The sequence below is a fragment of the Gopherus flavomarginatus genome, chromosome 4 (assembly GCF_025201925.1).
Source record: "Gopherus flavomarginatus isolate rGopFla2 chromosome 4, rGopFla2.mat.asm, whole genome shotgun sequence".
NCBI lineage: Eukaryota > Metazoa > Chordata > Testudines > Testudinidae > Gopherus > Gopherus flavomarginatus.
Window position 1 is genome coordinate 96,534,645 of NC_066620.1, and position 23,449 is coordinate 96,558,093.

At 44.0% G+C, this 23,449-nt stretch overlaps 1 protein-coding gene across 3 annotated transcripts in view; it reads right to left on the reverse strand.

Annotated features, from left to right (window-relative positions):
* Positions 1–22,527, reverse strand: part of TULP4 (TUB like protein 4) — a 298,059-nt gene extending 275,532 nt beyond the window's left edge. For all 3 annotated transcript variants that reach the window (XM_050949426.1, XM_050949427.1, XM_050949425.1), the window contains exon 1: positions 22,436–22,527. The gene's annotated coding sequence lies outside the window, so the exon portion shown is untranslated. The remainder of the gene's footprint in view (positions 1–22,435) is intronic.
* Between the last annotated feature and the right edge of the window lie 922 nt (positions 22,528–23,449).

Consider the following 23,449-nt stretch of genomic DNA (forward strand, 5'->3'; position numbering starts at 1 on the left):
GAAAGAAATCCCACCCAGACTCCTGCTAGAGACAAAAACGGCTCTAATGTGGAGGCGTAAAGCATGCTGGAAGAATGCAGGGAGAGTTCCTCAAGTATTCAACAGGGATGTTAAGAATCTCATCTCCCCTCAGGAAGAGGAAAATCATGTTAAAAGCAATAGAGACTGATACAGCTGGTGGGTCTACATTGGTTTGTTCTTTTCTCTATGAGGGATGTCTGGATACAGATCCACTTTCTTTACTCTATTTGTTATTGTTTCATATGCTCAGAAATGAGAATTACAAATAACTTAAAGCTCGTCTACTTTCAAAATAGCTTTTGTAATTACCCTGGTGTGCCCTGTGGAAATGCTCTTGTATTGAGTCTCACAGCAAGTTCTCAGTGAATCACAATAACTAGCCCTGTGTTTCCCATAGCATTGTTAATCGAAGACTGTTTCACTTTTATCCTGCAATGGAACAGGCACCTCATAAACCACTTCACTATGTCACCATTCTGCCCTGACACCATCAAGACCTATCACGAACAGTGGAAGTGCTACACTCTTTTGTAATGTCTGCTGCAACTCTCTTTGAAGCAAGGTGACTGTAGCTTGGTTCATTACATCAAACTCCACCATAATTATCCTCTTTATAACTACTTTAAAACTTTAAAGCTACCCCTTTAATTGCACGCAGTGTTTGGCTTGTCCATTTTAATTTTTAAAAATAAACAGCACTCTCTTGTTATGAGACACCCAAAATTAACATTTCTAAAAATATTGCTGGCTATTTAGATTTCTAACAATAAAACTGTTAAGATATCCTATCAATAGGGAAAGAAGTAAACATAGCTCTCTCTCTTATTTGATAGACTCTGGAAGCGTATATGACAGCACCTGCTGTCATGGAGACAGCAGATAGCAATGCCAGTTCATTGATGGTGAAACCCCTCAATCTAAATTATTGCAGAACCATCACATGAATGGCAGTATTATCATCATCAGAACCCAATGCCTTCAACACGTTTATCTCTTAAGATACAATGTTTCAAAGTCAGGCAGCTTATGACATAGAGGTAGGCAATGCCTCTATAAGCCCTAAAAATCCCACCACTTATCTTAGCACTTACACATCTTGAAAGTACTTTGCAAACCATACTTGGCTAATCCATACAACACCCTTGTAAGAAAGGACAGTATGATCCCAATTTCAAAAACTGGGGAAAACACAGAGTTTGAGTGATTTGCTCAACATCACAGAGGAAGACAGTGTCAGAGTGGGGATCAGAGCTCGGAGTCCCTGTCTCCCTGCCCTGTGCTTAGATCGTCTCTCTCCATATACATGGTCCGACGGATATCTTCATGTATTTTTTAATCTTGCTCAAAACGTACCCCCTTTTATGTCAAAGCCCATGAATGCTACATCAAAATAACCAACATTCTATTTCTTCCTCTCACATGTAAAAGGCACCTAACACCTTGTTATTTAAGAGCCAAGTTTCTTTAAGTGTCTCTTGTATGAAAATATTTTCTCTTGCTATGAGTGCAGGGAAGGGACACCAAATAATATGTAACAAAAACAATGGTGGCCATTTTACTCAAAAGAAGGTTACTCATTAAATGGAAACAGAACAGGTTCAACAGCCATAAACACTGATGAAATATACAAACTCTATTCTGATCCTGTCGCAGGTTGAGCTGGCTCTTTCAGGGAGATGGTCTCAGCCACACTTTGTGCCTAGTTAACTGACTCCCCAGGTGACGCGTATAGAGGTTTTCTATAAGAAGGCAAGACCTGCAGGGAGAAACCTGTGAGGAGTAAGAAGGCTCTCCAACAGCAGATACAGATGAGTGGCAGAAAGTGCTCAGAGCTTATCTATAATGAGCCCAGAGAAAACACCTAGAGACACACATACATACTTAGATTTAGCTATATCATTCAGGACTGTGAAAAAATTAGGTCAACCTTCCCCTGCTGTAGAGACAGCTAGGTTGACAGAAGAATTCTTCCATCAACCTAGCTACCACCTCTCACAGAGGTGGATTAGCATGAGACATGGTCTACGCTACAGCAGGACAGTTGCAGCACCTATAATGCAGGCATAGCCAGAGAGCACAGGAAAAGTGTGGGAAAGACAGAGGACCTATTAAACCTGGAGTCAGACAGAATACCCAGCAAGAGGTTGTTGGCCCACTGTTTGTTTTGTTGGACTTCTTGTTCACCTCCCAAAGTAGAAGCAAACTATGTGTATCTATTGGGTGTCTTCGCCTGCCCACTGCTAAAGGATCCTCTCCCAGCCTAAGGGGAGGAGCCACAGGGCCACAGAACCCATTGAGTTCGGGGGACAACTAATAAAAGAACAGGGACAGGAGTGAGGTCAAAGGCTCAGAAGGAGGGAACCTAACGGGGACACCGAGCAGAGAACCCCGCAAACTACGTGTAGTGGGGTGGTCTCCTGCTCTGGCCCTACAGAGTTTAAAACAGCCCAGGAAAAGGCTGTGGCTGGGAGCAAGCAGTTCCCAGGCTGATTGAGGAAGCAGGCTCAGCTATGGCCACGCCCCAATCAGGCCTCAGCTGGCCCTTATAAGAGGGCAGTGGGCCAGAAGCAGAGTCAGTCTCTCTCTAGTGGAGAGAGAGACAGGCCTGGCTACTTGGGAGCTCAGAAGGATACCTGGAGTAGAGCAAGGCTGGGGAAAGGCCAGAGGAGCTGGGAGCTCCAGCCTGGAAACCCCTCAGGCTGCAGGCTTGTGCAAGGCCTACTAAGGTACTGGGATTGCAGAGGTGCAGTGTAGGGCAGGCAAAGGCAGCAGGTCCAAACCCTGCTTGCCTATGATGAGTGGCATTTACACTGCAGCCTGCCCAAGGGAACTGGGGCTAGTTGATGACTGGCAGTGGCCATAGACTGAGGCGAGATGGGCTAGTGGGTTCCCTAGGAAAGGGAGACCCAGACAATTGGGGGAAGGTACTGCCAGGCACAGCAGCCCCAAAGTAAAGGGGCACCAGGGTCCATGGGGGACCAGAGAGGTGAGACACCTTCCTGCAGAGGGTGCTCTGGAGCTAGAAAAAGAGCTAGTTCCCAGGACAACAGCAGGAGGCCCCACAGGGGTGAGTCTCGCAATGCTACACTATGATTTGGCCAGATGAATCAATCATTCAGAAATACAGGAATCTGCCTATTCAGGAGTGGGAGACTGAATTGCCTGGAGCAGGAACAGAGACAACTGAGGAATGGGGCATCAAGTTCCAAGATGATGATGTCACAGTTCCCCTGGCAAAAGTTCATGGATATGAATTTACATGGGACTCCTCCAATATATGGTGAAAAAAACATGAATAAAATTCATAAATGACACAGAATAGGAGCATTAACTCGTACAGCATCTATTTATTTATTTCCTTACCAAATAAAGGAAATTTGGTCCATTTTGGTCAATTTCACAATCATAGGATTTTAAAAATTGTAAATGTCATGAGTTCAGCTATTTAAATATGAAGTTTCAGTGTTGTAATTGTAGGGATCCTAACCCAAAAAGGAGTTGTCGGGGGGGGGGGGGAGAGGGTCGCAAGGTTATTGTAGGGGAGAGTTGCAGCACTGCTATTCTTACTTCTGCGCTGCTGCGGGTGGTGGCTCTGCCTTTAGAGCTGGGCTTCCAGCCAGCAGCAGCTGCTCTCTAGCCACCTGGCTCTGAAGGCAGGGCAGAAGTAAGGGTGGCAATACCGCAACCCTCCTAAAATAACCTTGCAACCCACCCACCGCACAACTCTCTTCTGGGTCAGGACCCCCAATTTGAGAAACGCTGGTCTCCTCTGTGAAATTTGTATAGTATAGAATAAAAGCATATAAAAGACCAGATTTCACAGTCTGTGGCACATTTTCATGGCCCTGAATTTGGTAGGGTCCTACCCATCACATTTGACAGACAAGGTGAGCCAGGCATAGTAACACAATAGTATGTGGAGGATAACTATTAGGATTTCTTATATTTATAGTACATAATGTGGTGTGCATTTATGCAGAGTTCTGGGACTCAAAGGTTTTCCAGATCCCAGTGATCTTCCTGTGGCTCATTAGGGATTTTCCTCTCTGACAGACCAGTTCCACTAACTCTTCCCCCCAACTCTACTGCTCTCTTGAACCCTCTATAGATCTCAACTTCTGCAGCAGTGCTTCCTGCTTATTAACCTCAGGAAGTGGGGAACTGGGTGAGAGGAGAGGGCTTGAGGGGAAAAGGAGATGGAAGAGTATTCCCCTTCTCCTTTCAGCATTTTGAAGGCTATGAGAGGTGAGAACGCCACACTCCTGCACAAGCTTTAGGAAATTCTTTTCTCACAAAGCCTAATTCCCCCCCACAAGTCTCTTCATGGAAAAATCTACCACCACCACCTCCCACCCCATCCATTGGCAGGTCCCCAGTGAAACCAGGGTCACCCAATGAAATTAATAGGCAGCGAGCTTAAAAAAAAACAAGCAAAAAGTAGTACCTCTTCACACCACGCACAGTCAACCTGAATCAGAGTAGCAGCCATGTTAGTCTGTATCCGCAAAAAGAACAGGAGTATTTGTGGCACCTTAGAGACTAACATTTATTTGAGCATAAGCTTCTGTGGGCTTCAGCCCACTTCATCGGATGCATAGAATGGGAACATATAGTAAGGAGATATATATACAGAGAACATGAAAAGATGGGAGTTGCCCTATCAACTCTAAGAGACTAATTAATTAAGATGAGCAATTATCAGCAGGAGGAAAAAACTTCTGTAGTGATAATCAAGATGACCCATTTCAGACAGTTTGACAAGAAGGTGTGAGGATACTTAACATGGGGAAACAGATTCAATGTGTGTAATGGCTCAGCCATTCCCAGTCTCTATTCAAGCCTAACTTGATTGTATCTAGTTTGCATATTAATTCAAGTTCAGCAGTTTCTCACTGGAGTCTGTTTTTGGAGCTTTTCTGTTGCAAAATTGACACCTTTAAGTCGGTTACTGAGTGACCAGAGAGGTTGAAGTGTTCTCCTATTGGTTTTTGAATGTGATGATTCCTGATGTCAGATGTGTGTCCATTTATTCTTTTGCGTAGAGACTGTCCAGTTTGGCCAATCTGCATGGCAGAGGGGCACTGCTGGCACATGATGGCATATATCACATTGGTAGATGTGCAGGTGAACGAGCCCCTGATGGCGTGGCTGATGTGATTAGGTCCCATGATGATGTCACTTGAATAGATATGTGGACAGAGTTGGCATCAGGCTTTGATGAAAGGACAGGTTCCTGGGTTAGTGTTTTTGTTGTGTGGTTGCTGGTATGTGCTTCAGGTTGGGGGGTTGTCTGTGAGCGAGGACAGGTCTGTCTCCCAAGATCTGCGAGAGCGAGGGATCATCTTTCAGGATAGGTTGTAGATCTTTGATGCACTGGAGAGGTTTTAGTTGGGGGCTGAAGGTGACGGCTAGTGGTGTTCTGTTATTTTCTTTGTTGGGCTTGTCCTGTAGTAGGTGACTTCTGGGTACTCATCTGGCTCTGTCAATCTGTTTTTTCACTTCAGCAGGTGAGCACTGTAGTTTTAAGAATGCTTGATAGAGATCTTGCAGGTGCCTGTCTCTGTCTGAGGAACTGGAGCAAATGCGGTTGTATTATAGAGCTTGGCTGTAGACAATGGATTGTGTGGTGTGTCCTGGATGGAAGCTGGAGGCATGTAGGAAAGTATAGCGGTCAGGAGGTTTCCGGTATAGGGTGGTATTCATGTGACCATCGCTTATTAGCACAGTAGTGTCCAGGAAATGGACCCTAGTGTGGACTGGTCTAGGCTGAGGTTGATGGTGGGATGGAAATTGTTGAAATCATGGTGGAATTCCTCAAGGGCTTCTTTTCCATGGGTCCAGATGATGATGTCATCAATGTAGCGCAAGTAGAGTAGGGGCGTTAGAACAACGCTTCCTTAGTTCTCGTCCCTTAAGTCAGCAATAAAAATGTTGGCAAACTGTGGGGTCATGTGGGTACCCATAGCAGTGCCACTGACTTGAAGGTATATATTGTCCCCAAATGTGAAATAGTTGTGGGTGTCACAAAGTCCAGCCAATAGGTTTACCATGACATTATCGGGGATACTATTCCTGATAACTTGTAGTCCATCTTTGTGTGGAATGTTGGTGTAGAGGGCTTCTACATTCGTAGTGGCCAGGATGGTGTTTTCTGAAAGATCACCGATGGACTGTAGTTTCCTCAGGAAATCAGTGGTGTCTCAAAGATAGCTGGAGAGTGCTGGTAGCACAGGGCCTGAGGAGAGAGTCAACCTGTAGAACTTACTGCCAGAGGATGTTGTGAAGGCCAAAAGTATAACTGGGTTCAAAAAAGAATTAGGTCAATCGCTCCCAGCTTCTGGAAATCTGAGATTTAGGACACCCAGAGCATGGGACTCTGCCAAGACGGTCAGGGAGAGTCCCATGCTCTGGGTGTCCTAAATCTCAGATTTCCAGAAGCTGGGAGTAGATGACAGGAGATGGATCACTTGATAATTATCTTGGTCTGTTCATTTTCTCTGAAGCATCTGGCACTGGTCATTATCAGTGACAGGATGCTGAACTGGGTGGATCATTGGGCTGATCCAGTATGGCCAATCTTACATTCCCCTTACTGTCCATGTTAAGGTAGTATTTTGCACCTCTCGCTGCAAACAGGATCTTACTTTAATACATATTTTTATATTAGAGATATAGACACCCATACAAATATGAAAGCTTAGGTCTCCAGCACTCACTTGACATGCTATACCAACCTAGACCTATGAGCTCTTAAAATTACAATTTAATCAGCTAAATTTTAGTGATGTGAATTTAATCTCAACTAAAGGAGTCCAGTAAACTAGATTTCCTTTTTCTACTGCTTTTTAGTGGTGTGCTACAAAGTGGCCAAAAAAATTCACATGAGTTGATAAAGTATTTTAGTGTTACAACTCAGCAACCCCTTTGGCCTATTCATTTCAAGTTTGCAAGTTTAACCAATTTAGATAGAGCTGGGATTGTCTACTGGGGGGAGGGGCACACAAAATCAGTCTTACAATGAAAACTCAGTTGCAAATTTACTCATAGAAAAACGCCAGCTCTCTAATTTTGCTTCCCTTCCCATTCCTTCCTTGGAGGAGGTTTAAAAATGTTACCACTTACCAGCCAGAGGTTACTTAAAAATGGAGCCCCAAGAATGGTCCAGGGGCAATAACTCAACAGTTGTGGTCTCTTGCCTTTCATTAGCCTTCAGGGTAGAAGGTTTAGTCCTTTGGCTATACGGTGTCCACTTAAGTTTTCAAGCACAGCATGTGGGTTTGAGAATGTTTCAGGGAGAAAGAAAAATAATATGGGGAGAGGGGAGAGAGAAGCGCTATCCTGTTCCCATTGAAAGCAAGAGCAAAAGTCCCACTGACTTCAATGGTGCAGAATCAAGACATTAATTAAATGCTGGGAGAGATAAAGGCATCTGATTTTCAAAAGTGTTAGAGTGAAGCCAGGAAACAAAAGACATATTTTTTAAAACAGTTTTAAAAAAATGCTAAGTTGAGTGGAAATGTTATGAACTCCCTGCTCCTTCAGACTCCCTGTGTGACCCTCGGCAATCACAGTCTCTCTGTGCCTCAATTTCCTATCGGGAAAAGGGGGACAACAGCACTTTCCTACCTCACAGGGGTGTGTGAGGTGCCTGGTCACTATTACAGAACCTTAGATAGATACAGTACTATTTTATTCCTCAAACTGTAGGGGATGCCAGATAAGTTTTTCAAGCCTGATGATTCATCCACCTGAAGCTTCATGTGTGTCTATTTGGTTTTGATCATTTATGGGTGACGCTAACATCAGACTTATAATCAGAAGCTCCTTTCAACCTTAACTACATCGACATGAGCATCTCACCATAACAAACGTTACTCCAGTTTATATCCCAGTGTCATTTGTTTTGGTTCCGTCTGTTTTATTATCAGAACTTATATCTATAGCTGTGACTTAAAGCGACAGATGGTCTGAAGAAAAAACTTCTATTGTAATGAGTATTTAGTACACCCCCTGTAGTGTCACAGTTACATGAGGCGCTGGCCTTTTAAAGGGAGTTAGACCCAGGCTCACTCACCTGACTGATCAGCTACCTCCCAGCTGAGACTGATCAGGTGATTGTAAAAGTAGCCCAGCTGCAGAGAGAGCAACCAAGAAGTCTCTGAATCAAGGAGGGGGACAGCCACAGGAAGCTCCTGCAGCAGGCCATGGAGCAGGGTGATTCTCAGGACAGTGGCTGGTAGAGTGGGAACCTGCAGGGAACAGATAGATCCCTGCAGAAGACCCCAGATCTGGGGAAGGAGAATAGGTTTATACATGAAACTTATGTTGAACTATTTTATTGTGAAAATAAAAAGCTGAAGCCCTGGCAAAAAGGCCCTGAACCAGACTTAGGGCATGGTGTCAGGCCCTCCTGGGCTGTGGAGACAACAGCCTACACATACCTACACTCTGATTAGGAGAACCTTAGAGTAATGTATTAGCCGTGTAGGGGGGAAAAAAAGAAGTCCATATCCTCCATTCTAGCAATGGCATTTTCAGGAGGATATTACACAAAAAGGCAAGTTAAAAAACAAAAGCATCAAAGTAGCTGACAGCAATTTTTAATTACAATTCCAAAGAGACATTAAATCATTTTTGACATGAAGAAAATATATTTCACACACCCATACAATGAACAACACAAAATAATCGTCTCATTAAACTAGACCTCTTCAGTGCAAGCTGAAGAAGTGTGTGTTTTACAAAAAAACCACACACACTGAACAGTTCGGCACGATACATATTAAATACTGATGGAGAAATGTTCAAACGACAATGATTCATTTTATACTTCATGTGAAGAGCTAGCTGATAAAGGTATACAATTAGTCATTTGCCATCAGTGTACGTAGATTGTAAACTCTTCAGAGGAGAGATCGTGTCACCTTATGTTCTAGGTGCTTTCCAAACACATTTCTGGCCACTACTGCCGTAATACACCATGACTGAAGAAAACAGATCAAAACCACAATCAGAAAGGTGGTCTCAACCCATAAACTGCATTTATCAACTTATGGTTGAGGGATAAGGTGCAGAGACCATCTTTTTGTTCTGTGTGGACAGCACCTAACGCAACAGGACCCTGGTTCAGGACTAGGCTCTTAGCAACTACCATAATACAAGAGAGAACAAAATGGAAGCAGAATGTAGTTAAGTGGCATTTACAACTGATTAATGCCCTAATTCTGAAAAGCATTTAATAACGTGCTCTAGTCCCAATGGTTTCAGTGGGACTTACGAATGTGCTGAGGTGCTCTGCTGAACATGGACCTAAAAGCTAAGGTAAACATGAGATATTTGACTACAGAAGCCTTTGGCTGCAAATATACTTCAGTATTGTGAAATAATTTCTACGATACAAAAACAAGAAGATTCAACACACCACCACATTAAGCCGTGTTTCTTACTTAGAAAGAAAGCTGCTGGGTTCCAGTGGTTCCAGCCTTTTCACTGACACTGTTTTAGAGAAAGGGCAACTGTTCATGTGCAGATTCAACTATGTCTATACTACAGCCAGGGGCGTTCTCTCACTAGCTTTAATCTAGCTAGCTCGCAAAAAACGTAGCAAGGACATGGCACTGTGGGCTTCAGCTCAGGCTGCACAAGCTCACTGCCTCCTCTCCAACCGCCCACCCCTTCCTGGGTCCATACTTGCACTGGCAGCCCATGCCACACATCCTCACTGCTCTTTTCAGAGAGCTAGCTAAATTAAAGCTAGCACAGGTATGTCTACAGCTACACAAGCTGCAAATGACATCCTGGCTGCAAAGTAGCTATGATCAGCATAAGGGAATGTCTTGTTAGAAAGTAGACTTGCCCCTGAGAATTTCAGTATTTTTTAGAGGACAGTGCCACAAGCACAGAGTACAGATATGCCCAAGAAAAAACAACACATAGTGCAAATAAGTAAACATGAGTAGCTTTATGCACAAGCTGTTCAACTGAAGACAGTGCCAAGACACTGTGTGGTGTGTAAAATAACTCATGTATTTCAGTATGTGTGAGATCAGGGCCTTAGACAGTGAAGATATTGTTCCTTACCACATTACGGAATTTTACAAGCAAACACTAGTCTAAGCCATTATACATTATAGCTTAAAGCTTAGCATATGGGGGGAGAAAAGTATTTTGCTTTTAAGGAGGGATTTGTGCGTACTATTAACAACAGATCAGTGAGTATAAGGCTTTTTGTTCAATCTGAACTGAGTTTTAACTAAATCAGCATCACAATTCTGAGCCTGCAATATTCCTAATCTCTAAGAGGTGGTACAAAAGAATGTGTGGCATGGGCTGCCAGTGCAAGTATGGACCCAGGAAGGGGTGGCTGTTTGGAGAGGAGGCGGTGAGCTTGTGCAGCCTGAGCTGAAACCCACACTGCCATGTTCTCGCTACGTTTTGCAAGCTAGCTAGATTAAAACTAGTGAGGGTACGCCCATCTGTAGCACTTTAAGGGACACACTACAAGTTATTTTCTACAGAACCCATTAAACGAAGTCCTACAGCCACCATTTTTTTAAGTTGCTGCAGCACCCAAACCTGCATCAGAGCACAGTTAGCAGGCATTTTTAATACAATGCCAGTGTCTACCTACAAGAGCCTTCTCTAAACTACCTCTACTTATGGAGCTGAAATAGCAGCAGTAATAGTCATAGGTGCTGGAACTAGAGGTGCTGCCGCACCCCCTGGCTTGAAGTGGTTGCCATTATACTTACAGTTTTACAGTTTTCTTAAATGGCTCTCAGCACCCCCACTATAAAAATTTTTCTAGCACCCCTGGCAACAATGGAAATTGATGACAAAATGCGTAGCAGTGTCACACAGCCCACTACAACTGCTATTGCCCTTGAAGCAACTCAGCATATACTGCAGAGAAGTATGTTTTACATACTCTCTTGCAAGACGGAAAGTCCAAGATGAAGCAGGAAAGTTCAGACTGGATGTCACAAAGTTTGGTTGACTACAAAAACTTCCCAGTTTTCTTTTAGGGATAGCAGAGACCAGGAATTTTAGTGCTATCAGAATTTTGAAGAACAAAAATAAACATAACATTGGAACAATTTAAGGGATGTGATGAATTCCTCATCACTTGCAGTTTTTAAATCTTGTTTTAAGAGATCTGCTCTAGCCATTAAGTACTACTGAAAAATCTCACCCTAAAACTGTTCATTGGGAAGGTTATTACTCCCTGATTCTTTTCAGTTTCAATAACCAACGACTTTTTTAAAGTATAAAGGCAGCCCCTACATCCAAACTCGAAAAGCTTCACTCAGGGTGAACATGAAGAGAGAATATTTCTTTGAATCAATATGAATGGCTAATATAAGTATTTTCTACTAGCTAGGAGTGACAGAAATGCACCAAGACTGTCCCATCAGCTTCTCCTTCACAAACACATCCTTACCAATGACTGATCAATACAATCTTGCCACTGCTAACTCCCAATCACATCAGCAACTAGCACACTAATAGCAATATGCAGAGACCTCTTCTTCATTCACTATCTACTCACAGACAGATGGAGTTTCAGAAGAGTAGTTTTCCAACAGCATCAATGCTAGAGTGATGTCCAGAATTACATGCTCCGCAAATGTATCTTATCCAAACATATATCATTACCAATGTTAATTTATTTGAAACTATTATTGTTATAGCAGCATAGCTGTGCCCGATGCTCTACAGACATGTAAGATAGGCCCTAAGAACTCACAATCTAAATAGACAGAGACAAGAGAGATAAGGTAGGCAAGGTAATAACTTTTATTGGACCAACTTTTGTCAGTGAGAGAGACAAGCTTTTGAGCTACACAGAGCTTCTTCTTTATTACCTCACCTACCTTGTCTCTCCAGTATCCTGGGTTCAACACGCCTACACCACCACTGCATACGACATAGAGACAAAGTAGCTAGGGAGTCATGCAACAAGATATTTCTTACCCTTTCCTATTTTCCCTTTTTTGTACGTTTTTAAAATCTTTGCTGACTTATCTTTTATTTTCAGTTGTGTGTGTGTTTGAACCAATGCCTAGCTACATGATTTTCTTTAACAAGACACTGCACTTCAAAAAGCACCTCTCACCTAAGGATCTCAAAGTATTCTATAAACATTAAGTCCCACAAGTCCTATAGGAGGTAGGCAAAAAGCATTATCCCCATTATACAGCTGAGTAAAGTAAGGCACAGAGAAGTTGGGATTTATGCAAGATCACACAGTAAATCAGTGGGAACAGAATCCAGGAATCCTGACTCCCAATCTGATTCTCTAACCATTAGGTATAAGACGCATTTGTGATCATAATGTAATTTCAAGACAGAAATGTGATTTCACTAGGTAAAAAACAAACAATGGAATCTTATCAGGGCACTAATCCAGATAGGTTATCTGTTATTTTTAATATTTATGTCACAGTAGCACCCAGAAGCCACCCAATGATGATATGAGCTCCACTGTGCTGACCATGGAACAAAGAGAAGCAGTGCTTAGAGCACACACTAATGTAATTATTTGAATACTTGTTATTGTCATGCAAATAGCAGGGTTTCCCCTATACAAAATGATGGTGAAATTTGATACAGCCTGGACTCAAGCATTTACGTATTAGCAAAGATTGGATGAGATCCCAAAATTCATTAGGATTTCTCAAATGAATCAAGTGGAGGTAAACCCTGAGGGCAATCAAATGAGATGAAAATTGGGAAGAGCCACTTTAAAAAAAAAGCCATGCACTTTTTGGCTGCACAACAAAATCTATTTCTAAAAAACTGCACAAGGATCAAGCTAAATTTTAAGACCATGTGTGTGATGAGTGGTTTTAGAAGCGATTTTGCTAAAAGAAAGCCAATATACTCAGAAAACAAAAGTTAGTATGGTGGTGGATACATAGAATAGTGGTATAATAAAACATAGAGCAAAATTCCAAAAGTCTAAACTTAAACAACAAAGGCAAGCAAGATATGGTGACCAGACAGCAAGTGTGAAAAATCAGGACAAAGGGTGGGGGTGTAATAGGAGCCTATATAAGAAAAAGACCAAAAAATCGGAACTGTCCCTATAAAATCAGGTCACCCTAAAGCAAAATGACAGTGATGTTTGAATCCAAGAAATAGGTCACAGCCTCATGACCAGACAGATGGAAAGAAAGCATTGTGGTCACTGCAGCCACACACACCCCACTCAGAGGAGCCAATACAATCTTTATCACATTCTCTAGTGCTTCCCTGTGCCCCCATCCTACCAACATCACACCACAGTCTTCTCTGGATTGACCCTCAACCAGTCCACTCCTATTCCAAGCCACAATCACTACCATTCAACCACACCATCTGGGGTAATCAAAATGCAGAGACATCTGAATATATCAGCATAATAAAGCTTATCAAGCCATCTCTCCACATTGATTCACCCAGTAGAAGAAATGACAAGGTGTAACCCACCCTACACAAGAGTCCTCAGGAAGATAAAAGTAATGACCCAAAATTACCCTCTGGGATCACTCAAAGGAACAAAGCTCTGTCTACTTGCCCACAAACCCAAGCAAGAGTCAACACCATCTCACAATCAACGGTCAGTCCACTAATATCAGCACGGACATCCAATCATCACTGCAGGCTCAGGCCTTGTCTACACTACACAGTTTTGTTGACAAAACAGTGGAGGTGTATGCACTACAATGCTCCTGCTGCCGATTTAAGAAAAGTGGTGGACGAGGAAATGGAGTTGGAAGATGAGGTGGGACAGGCAACAGGGTGGTCCGGTAGCATGGCAATCCAGGACCTCTTCTTGATTCTGGAGGGTTCAAGCCAGTCCCAGGACTCCACGCATGATACAGGAAAGGGGGGAGCTCTGGTAAGTGCTCATTTTTATTTGATACTGCTCATTTTTATTTGATACTGCTTGGTTACATGAGGTAGAGCTGTCCCTTGTTTTGTTATATGCTTGAAGAGGGTTAAGGGATAGAAATGTACAAGACTAGCATGTGCTTCCCATTCCCCTATGTAGTGAGGGCCCTGAAGAAAAGTTTGTTAATGCACATCAAAATTTCACAGGAATCCTCCAGAAGGATCTCCAGGAAACTTTCCTGGAGGTACTTGCCAATCCTCTGCTGAAGGTTCCTTGATAAAGCTGCTTTGTTTCTTCTCCCACTGTAGGAAACTTTGCTGCACCTATCGGCAATAACCTGTGCAGGGACTTGTGGGGGGGGGAGGGATAGCTCAGTGGTTTGAGCATTGGCCTGCTAAACCCAAGGTTGTGAATTCAATCCTTGAGGGGGCCACTTAGGGATCTGAGGCAAAAATCAGTACTTGGTCCTGCTAGTGAAGGCATGGGGCTGGACTTGATGACCTTTCGAGGTCCCTTCCAGTTCTAGGAGATTCGTATATCTCCAATTATTATTAGTAGTAGTAGTTGCTTGCAGTGGTCCCCTTAAAAAAAAAACACTTAGACGCTTTGCCCCATCTTGGACCTTCACCACCCCCCTAGACCAAACTCACTATGTTTAGGGCACTTGCTGAGCTGCGTGCTTGCCAAGGAAGAGTGAGAAAGAGGTGTATTTAACTATTATGATCCAACGCTGTGAATGAACTCACAACACTGCCTTCGTTTGTTGTTTCTTGTGTTTCTGCAGATGTGCCCTCGAGAGGAATCCCTTACACGCTGGCAGAGCATCTCCATCAGATAAGGAGACAACCCAGGAGGAGTAAGGAGGACATGTTTACAGAGGTGCTTCAATTGTCTGATGCCCCAGATCATGATCATAGGGCATGGAGAGAGACAATTAATGAAAAATTGAAAGTAGGTAGCCTAGAAAAGAAGCAGGGCCACGTGCATATTATAGTGGGCCAGGAGCAAAAGATAAAACTGATGGAGCGCCAAAAGAGATGCTGAAGTCCCTGATTGTGCTTCAGTCAGAACACGTGTGTGCTTGCCTCCTCTTGCAGCCTATACAGAGCTGCATGCCATACCCTCCCCAAACTCCTTACACACATTCCTTTCATTTTTCTGGTCCATCGCAGTACCCCTTTCACTCCACCCCTTTGGACAGGTTCCCCAAGGACAGCTGGACTTGTACACAGCAATGAGTACATTAAGGGGGTGCTCTTAAGTGTCATGTCCCTTGCAAGAAATCAAATGCTGCATATTGGTTATTGCTGTTTAGTAAAAATGTACTCAGAAAAATAAAGATTCATTTTCTTTCTACACGTAGTATTTGTTGCTGGAATTCATACACAGAGGCAATTGGCACATTTGCAGATTACAAATCACACTCAGGAAGCAAACACCAGGGTCATTCCGGGCAGCAAGCAAACAGAGCCTGGCTGAATGTATTAAACAGACACATTAAGGGGGCTCATTGTCAAAATGCTACTTCAAAGCCTCCCTGATTCAAATAGCCCCTCTAATAACCCTAGTATCTGGCTGCTCAAAATCAGCCATCAGCCTCAGTGCTCTACCCCTGGGGAAACTTTTCCCCCTTAGCCTCACAAATATTATGCAGAGTACACCAGGCTGCTATGACCATGGAACCAGTTTCCTAGCAGAGGTCTAACCTGCCATAAAGGCAGCACCAGCAAGTTTTTAATCTGCCAAACACACAAGCAGTGGTCATTCTGCACCTACTCAGCCTGTTGTTGAAGCGCTCCTTGCTGTTATCAAGGCTTCTGGTTACTCCTGGGGGAATTCTACCCAACTGTGCAATGCAGATTTTGTGCAGAAAATGTTTTGCGCAGAATTTCCTTCTCCCCTCCTACCACAGAAATGGGCTACAGTGCTGCTGGCCGCCACCAGGGGCCGCTGGACCCGGCAATGCAAATAGAAGACATTGCCAGGAGGGGTCGAAGCTGGAGGGTCCAGGAAGCTGCACTTCCCAGCACACCCTAAAGGGAGGAGGTGGCGCACAGGAAACTCCACACAAGCCCAGGACCCAGCTTCAGGCTATTCTCCCTCTGGATCCCTGAGCTCTGGAAGGGACGGGTGCATGCAAGTGTCGGGGGGGGAGGGGGGAGCATCCCACAGCTGGGCTCTGAGGATAAGGGAGTATGGGTGTCTGGGCTGGGGGGACATGCCACAGCTGGGCTCAGGGACGGAGGGGGCAGAGAAATAGGAACTGAGTTGTCACAAGGTTTTCTTTAACTCTCTACTCCTGGGGAAATTTTTTTTTTGGTCTGTGATTACATAGTGTTATTCTGACAAAATATGCAGAATTTTAAAATATTGTGCACTGAATCTCTTATTTTTTGGTGCAGGAGTATCTGGTGTAAGGCTTCATGAGCCATGCGAGTAAGGGTCTGCCAGGATCACTATGGGCATTTCAACATCCCCCACTGGAATCTTCTGGTCTGGAAAGAAAGTTCCTGCTTGCAGCTCTCTATACAGGCCAGTATTCCTGACGACGCGTGTGTCATGCACCTTCCCTGACCATTGACATCAGTGAAACAACCCTGGTGATCCACATGTGCCTGTAATACCATAAAGAAGTAGCCCTTTCTACTGATGTACTCAGTCACAAGATGGTCTGGGGCCAAAACTGGGATATGCATGCCATCTATCACCCCACTGCAGTTAGGGAATCCCATTGCTGCAAAGCCATCCACTATTTCATGCACTTTTCCTAGAATCATAGTTCTTCTTAGCAGGATGCAATTAATGGCCCTGTACACTTGAGTGAACGCAACCCCCACAGTGGACTTCCCAACTCAAAACTGATTAGCAACTGACCAGTAACAGTCTGAAATTACCAGCTTCCACACAACAATTGCCACATGCTTCCCCACCAAGAGAACAGCTCTCATTTTGATGTCCTTGCACCACAGGGCAGGGGCAAGCTCCACACACAGCTCCAGAAGGTGGTTTTGCCCATTCAAAAGTACTGCAGCCACTGCTTGTCATCCCAGACGTGCATAACACTGCTTTTTCCCAAGCCCAATAGCAATGGTCCACAGTGTGCAGCTGTTCTCTGAATGCCAAAAGTAACCTGGTGTTGTTTCCATGGCACATAGCAGGGCAGGCATCATTAATTCCAATTCGGATTCGCAGCTCATGAAATACTGCATGATCAGCTGCACTGTGTTCATAACACTTATTACAAGACTGGTGAGCAGTAGGATCCACGCTTTCAGGCAGAGATGGCAGGCACACAGTTTACAGGCTCTGTTGAAAAACAGCACAAAATGCAGTTGGAAGCCCACGGAATGATGGGACGGAAAAAATGTATCATGGGATGGAGAGCCCACGTCCATGATGCATTGCGATCCACTCCTCATTATCACCACTCCTAGCTGCAGAAGATGACAAGCTGCACAGTGGGACAGCTACCCACGGTGCACTACTCGCTCATTCTCAATGCTAGAGCACCAAGTATGGATGCGCTCCACCGACACAAGGAGCATTGTGTGAACATGCATAAGTGCTGTAATTATAGTGGTTTATGATCGTCGGCATAACTTGAGTCAATTTAACCCTGTAGTGTAGACACAGGCTTAGTGTTATAACAAGAACTAAAGTCAGCATAACAAGGGACAAGCTGATCTGAACTGTCCAGGTACTCACTGTCTCACTGTACCCTTCTCCATAATCTCATCCAAAAATGGAAGACAAGAAACAAGTCTACAGCTGCTCAGACTATCAAGCAATGGTTTCACATGCAAAGTTTGTATGTATGTTTCCTTACAAGAGTATGCATTCTGCTGTCCTTAAAATGGCCTGGCAACCATTTCCACGAGTAGAGGTCTTTTTTCTTTCCTACTATCTTTTGAAGGACACAGAGCACAGACTGTGGAACAAAAAGTTCCCCCAGTACCTCCAGAACTTCAGTGAGCAACACCAGCATAAACTGAAACAGAGAATATCCTGCCCTGTTCCAACAGCAGTGGACATCTCAGTCTGAATCACAACGACTTTCAGTATAAAACAGGTCAAACTTTCCTCCCAAAAGGAGGCACTTAAATCAGTCTCTGGAAGAAGAGCCTGGACTAAGCAGGCTATACAACTCATGGAATAAATTTATTTGCCTCCACTTGCACAACCCTAGCACTTCATCTTAAGCAAATTTTAGGTCACCATCAGTTGTCTTCAGCCCAGGACTCCCACCAGTGTCATTCCAGCCATCTGCTCTCTTTATAAATAACCATCACAAAAACCACCAACGCAGTTGGCAGTGAAAACAAAATTGTTCTTATAAGACTTTTCAGATAATCCTTCTTCCCCCTCACAACAACAGTATCCTCACTCAGTGCTCTCACATTTCGTTTATTCAGAGTAACAGGTATTTCCACACAAAAAACCCTGTATTAATAAAAAGATGTTCTTTAAGTCGCAGACCTCTGGAGGTAAATATAGTGGAGCCTTCTAGTGCAACAGATAAACTAGCACTAATAGTGAACCCAGACTATAATTTCTACAAGGGGTACTGACCCCTTTCCCAATTGAGATCTCTGGGGGCAGGCTCTCTGAACCAAAGCTTCCATGCTCCTCTGGTGAATGATGTGGTTTGGTCTTAGAGTTTTATGGACTAGATATGTTCTGCATAGAGATTTACTTGGTAAAAAGAGACAAACATCTCTTCAGTACACTGGCAGTATGTGATGGGCACACTAATGAAGATAAAGACCTGTCGAAGGCCTGCAGCTCTGAGAAACAGAGGACTGAATCACCCCATTTTACAATTTCTTATTTGCTTTTAATAGTACCATACAGAAATTTTAGTTGTTAGAGATGCAAAATAATTCTTATTCACTGTGGCTGATTAGGATTCAAAACAGGAATTTTGAATCTTTGGGCTTAGCCTCTTATATGCTTGTCTTGTTCCTTCTTAGAGAAGTTGCTGCATATATTTCCAAGTGAGAATACCTGTAACTAGTGCTGGTTTAATACTATTCCATGATTACTCAGCTAATTTTGCAGTTTTTCCATCACATAATTGCTCAGCTAATAACGACAATATTCATCCAATAAACGTATTCAATAAACAGGTTTTCCTAGTACACGACCAGTTTTAACTGCTTTATCTAGTTCATTTTGTCAGATGTTGTTGGGCAAGAACCTTAAGACCACATAAACCCCTTTATGCTGAGGAAGAGGGCTGGAGCAGCATTAAAAGGATCTGAAGGCCTCACATCTATCCAGAGAAGGATTCCTTTGATGCAGGCACTGATGAAGACAGCTGTAAGGCTGCCTTCTGACTAGCTCCACTGAAGGAACTGCACATTAAAAAAAAAATATCGTGACAGATCAACCCAATTTCCTTATTTGGCAGGGTTACTGGTCAAGTGGATGGGGGGATATTATCTTATCACCAAGGAGTCCTAAATGAAGCAACTCTTAAAATGCACTTAAACTGTACTTAGTGAAACAGGTGTAAGAAATATCCCAATGGAAAGTGATGGCTGGAAACAAAGCAACAATCCAAGAGCACATATGTAACACCTCTAGCATCAAAAGGCGTTCATGGAGCAGATTTACATTGAAGGAGAAATAAAGGCATAGGTGCAAGATTCCATATCCCTAGCTCTCTACAACTTTGATTCAGGGAAGATGGGAAGTGAGGGAACACAAGCAATTAGCTGGATGCTGAAAGTGCCTCTCTGCTCTAGTAAACACCCATCCCAGGTTCACTCCTTTGTCTGACAAATGAACTCAGAAGCATTCTCAAAATTCACTTGACAGTCATGCTCCTCTGCAACTGAATTGGCAGCCTGGCTGGCGAGCTTGCGCTATTGTTTACTTTTGGGACTTTGATGGGGCCCATCCTTAACCCGCTCCCCACGCCTCAGCACCAAGATCAGATCACTTCTGCCCACTTCTCCCATGGTGCCCCCTTCCATCATCAGGCAGAGAACTCTGTCCTACCTAGCAAAACTCATTAGGCCAGGCTTTCCTTCCAGTATGGATGTGGAAGGGGTAATATGTAGTTTCAAACATCAAAAAAATCACTTTCAAATTAAAATCGATTTACAACTGAATATGAAGATTGATTATATTGAGCAGAAGGATGGTCTTGTGCCTGCAACACAAGGATGGCAGTCAAAAGATCTGTGTTCTACTATTGGCCCTGTCCCAAACTTCCAGTATTGGTTTTGGGCAAGTCACTTAATCTCTCTCTGTCCCTCAATTTTATCATCTGTAAAATGTTAATTGAAATCACACTAATATTTTTGTGTAAAATGTTAATTGAAATCACACTAATATTTTTGTGGGTGTACATTAACACTGAATCATTAACACATACATTTTAATTTTGGATTTTTTCCTTCTCTCAACTCACTGTATATTGAAGTTCACTTCAAGAACTACACAACAGTTTAAAATATAGTAATCTTATGTGTAAGGATTTTAGAATAAACAACAATGAAGTAGGTGAGAACAACTTTCACACTGTACAAAAGGGACTAAAAAGTGTAGCATGAAAGTCTTTCTCCATGAACAAGCCAGTCACAGCAATTAGCTACCTTCCAGTTTACAAACCAGAACATAAAACATTTCAAACCTGTTTAAAAAAAGCTGCTATTTCACAGAAAACTGATGGATATATTTCTAATTAAGGTCTCATCTTAAATAAAAAATAAGCAACTTTATGTAGTTGCACTTTGTTTGCCGTTTGTATTACAAGCTAAAAAAACAGGTCCATTCCTGCAACCTTTACTCATAAAAGTAATCCATCTTACTGTAATTAATAAGGACTACTGGCACGATTAAGGGTTCCAGGATCAAACCCAGAGCTAATCTCTCTAAGGTTCACCAAAATTTTACTGTTATGGGAAAAAAAAAGTAGCTTTTAACGATTTTATCACAACAATTCTACCAAAATTCTTAATTTAACGAAAAGTCCATTTTATTCCATTCATAAACTCCCCTTTTAAACAAACTATTTCTATTTAAATTGAAAAACTGATCACTTAGATATTCAATATTCAAGCTTTATTCATATAATCATCTCCAAAGCTGTAAATATTTAAAAAATGGGTTATGGTAAAGCACTTGCTATTTTGATGCTATATACTGAATATCATTCAGCAGATACTTTCAGTTTTAATCTTAAATTTCACAACCTGTCTCTGAAGGCTGGCATTTAAAATCACACTCTCTAGTTTACAGCTCTGATACACACAACCCCCAGTTGTACACAACATTTATTAAAACCTCTAATTTGAAAACATTGTGTGGGGTGGCTCATGAATGGGTATTTCTTGGGCAAGCATACTTCACCCTGGCAGAATGGACTTGCCTACAAGATTAAAAATGTAACTGCAGTCATATAAAGTACAAATTTAAGAAACCAGTTCTCTCTTCTAGAGGCCTTGTTTTCAAATATTAAGTGCTGAACAGGCAAATAATTCCTGCACTTTTCAGGACATCATGCTCAAGTTTGTGCCCTGGAAATGAGCATTTAACCCAACCAGAAAAGAGAAAGAGAAGGAATTACAGTTGCGAGCAATTCCCCCCATCCTCTGTAAAGATCCAAACCCCAGCGTGAAAGAAGGTCAGGGACAAAAACCTAGTGTTACAGATACTGCATGGAAGACTCGAGCTGACACAGGATCACATTACTACAGCTTCCCACACACACCAGCACAAAAGCACCCGCTTGTTTACTGTATCCCATCCTCCTCCACGGTTTCTAGATGCAAGCTACCACCAGAAATGTCTTTACAAAAAGATGCAAAGTGCAGCATTAGTACCATTTAAAACAAGAGAACTGAGGGCATAGGGAGCAATACAGTTTATTAGAGGAAGAGAAATACCCAAACAAAGCTACCCAGACGTCCACTGCATCTACAACTGCAGGTAGATCGAATCTGTTTCTCAGATTAATCTCCTTCCCTTAGTTTGGGTAGTAGTGGGTTCGAGGGGGATGTCTCTCCTTTCCAGGGCACTCATTTAGAGCACCAATCACACTGCTAACAAAATGTGGTGGCTGTTGCTGCTGCTGAAGCAGATTTTCTGTGACCATCCAGCACCGAGCAGCCTGGTCCCGAGCGCCCCTCATCTCCGCGGCTAGCCCATGCATTTCACACCCACCGCCAGAACAAAAGAAAAACAGATCCCGAGCCGCCTGCCTCGGCGCGTGTGACAGCCTCCCCTGACCCCCCCATCCCCGCCCGGGGAGCCGGGATTTGCCGGCTGCTCCCTAAGCCACCCCCTCCTCCCCAGCACAGGAGACAAACTCGGCGGAGCGACCAACACAGAGCCCCCCCCAGCCTCCCAGCCGCGTGCGGGGGCAGGCGCTGGGGGCCCGCCAGCTGCAGCCCCGCTCCAGCACCGGCGCGCACAGACAGTCCAGGCGCTGCCCTCCCCCGGTGGGGAGCCTCCCCCCTTCAGCCCAGGCGCCGGCCACCGCCGCTGCTCTCGCTGTGCCCCGCACAGGATCGTCCCCCCCCGGCTTACCGCTCCTGGGCGCAGCGCAGGCAGCGGCAACCCTCTGGCTGCTTCCCTCCCCCCCAGCCCGCCTCCGCCCGCAGCCCAGCGTCTGGGGCTGTCTCCAGTCTCCGTCTCTCGCTGCTACTGAAGCGGCTGCTGCTGGGCCTGGCTCCGCCTCCACGTGATGCAGCCACATGATCCAACACACTTCCCCGAGCCCCGGCGCCCTCCCCTCTGCTTGGCCTCCTGCAGTGGCCGCGGCCGAGCTGCTCGGGCGCAGGTGGGGCTGCCCGCGCGTCAGGGCGGCGGGTGTTGCAGGGCTCATCCCGGGAAATGGCTCCACGCTGCCTGGTACCAGCAGCCTGTCGTTTGGCTGGGACAGGAGCCCGCCATCAAGGACAAGGGACAAACTTGGACGTGAAGACAGCTGGGTATTGCTAAGCCCAAGTATTGCAAAATCACCGGTCTGTCTATTCCCCCACCCCGCAAAATATATATATATATTGGCCTAAAACTCCTGAGATTTAAAAATAATGTGGAGGTCTTTTGTGTGCGGTGTTGGTGCTGGTGCATTGAGGGTTCCCATCTTCAAGTCGTACTGCCTTCAGAGGTAGAAACTTACTTGTGAAAAAAAAAAGTGAGGGCTCAGATTCCCCGGTGATAACCTGAGCCCATGTGGGGCTTTAAGAAGAAAAAAACAACTATTACAAGAGTTGCAATACAATGATGAGCACTGACAATACTGCAACCCTGCTTTTGTGTTTCCCTTCCTGTCACCTCCCATTCAGCTATGTGTGCCTGAACTCACAAGGCCCTGTTTGCAAATGAGAGACTAGGGTTTCATTAAACGCCAGAGTGAGGCTTGTCTACGCTACCACTTCAGTCAATGTAACTAACATCACTCTGGTGTGAAAAAGCCACTCTCTGAGCAATGTAAGTTACATCATCAACTTAAAGCACTGTGTAAACCATGCTATGTTGGCAGAAGAGCATCTACCGCTGACATAGATTCTACCCCTCCTTGAGGTGGAGTAATTAGGT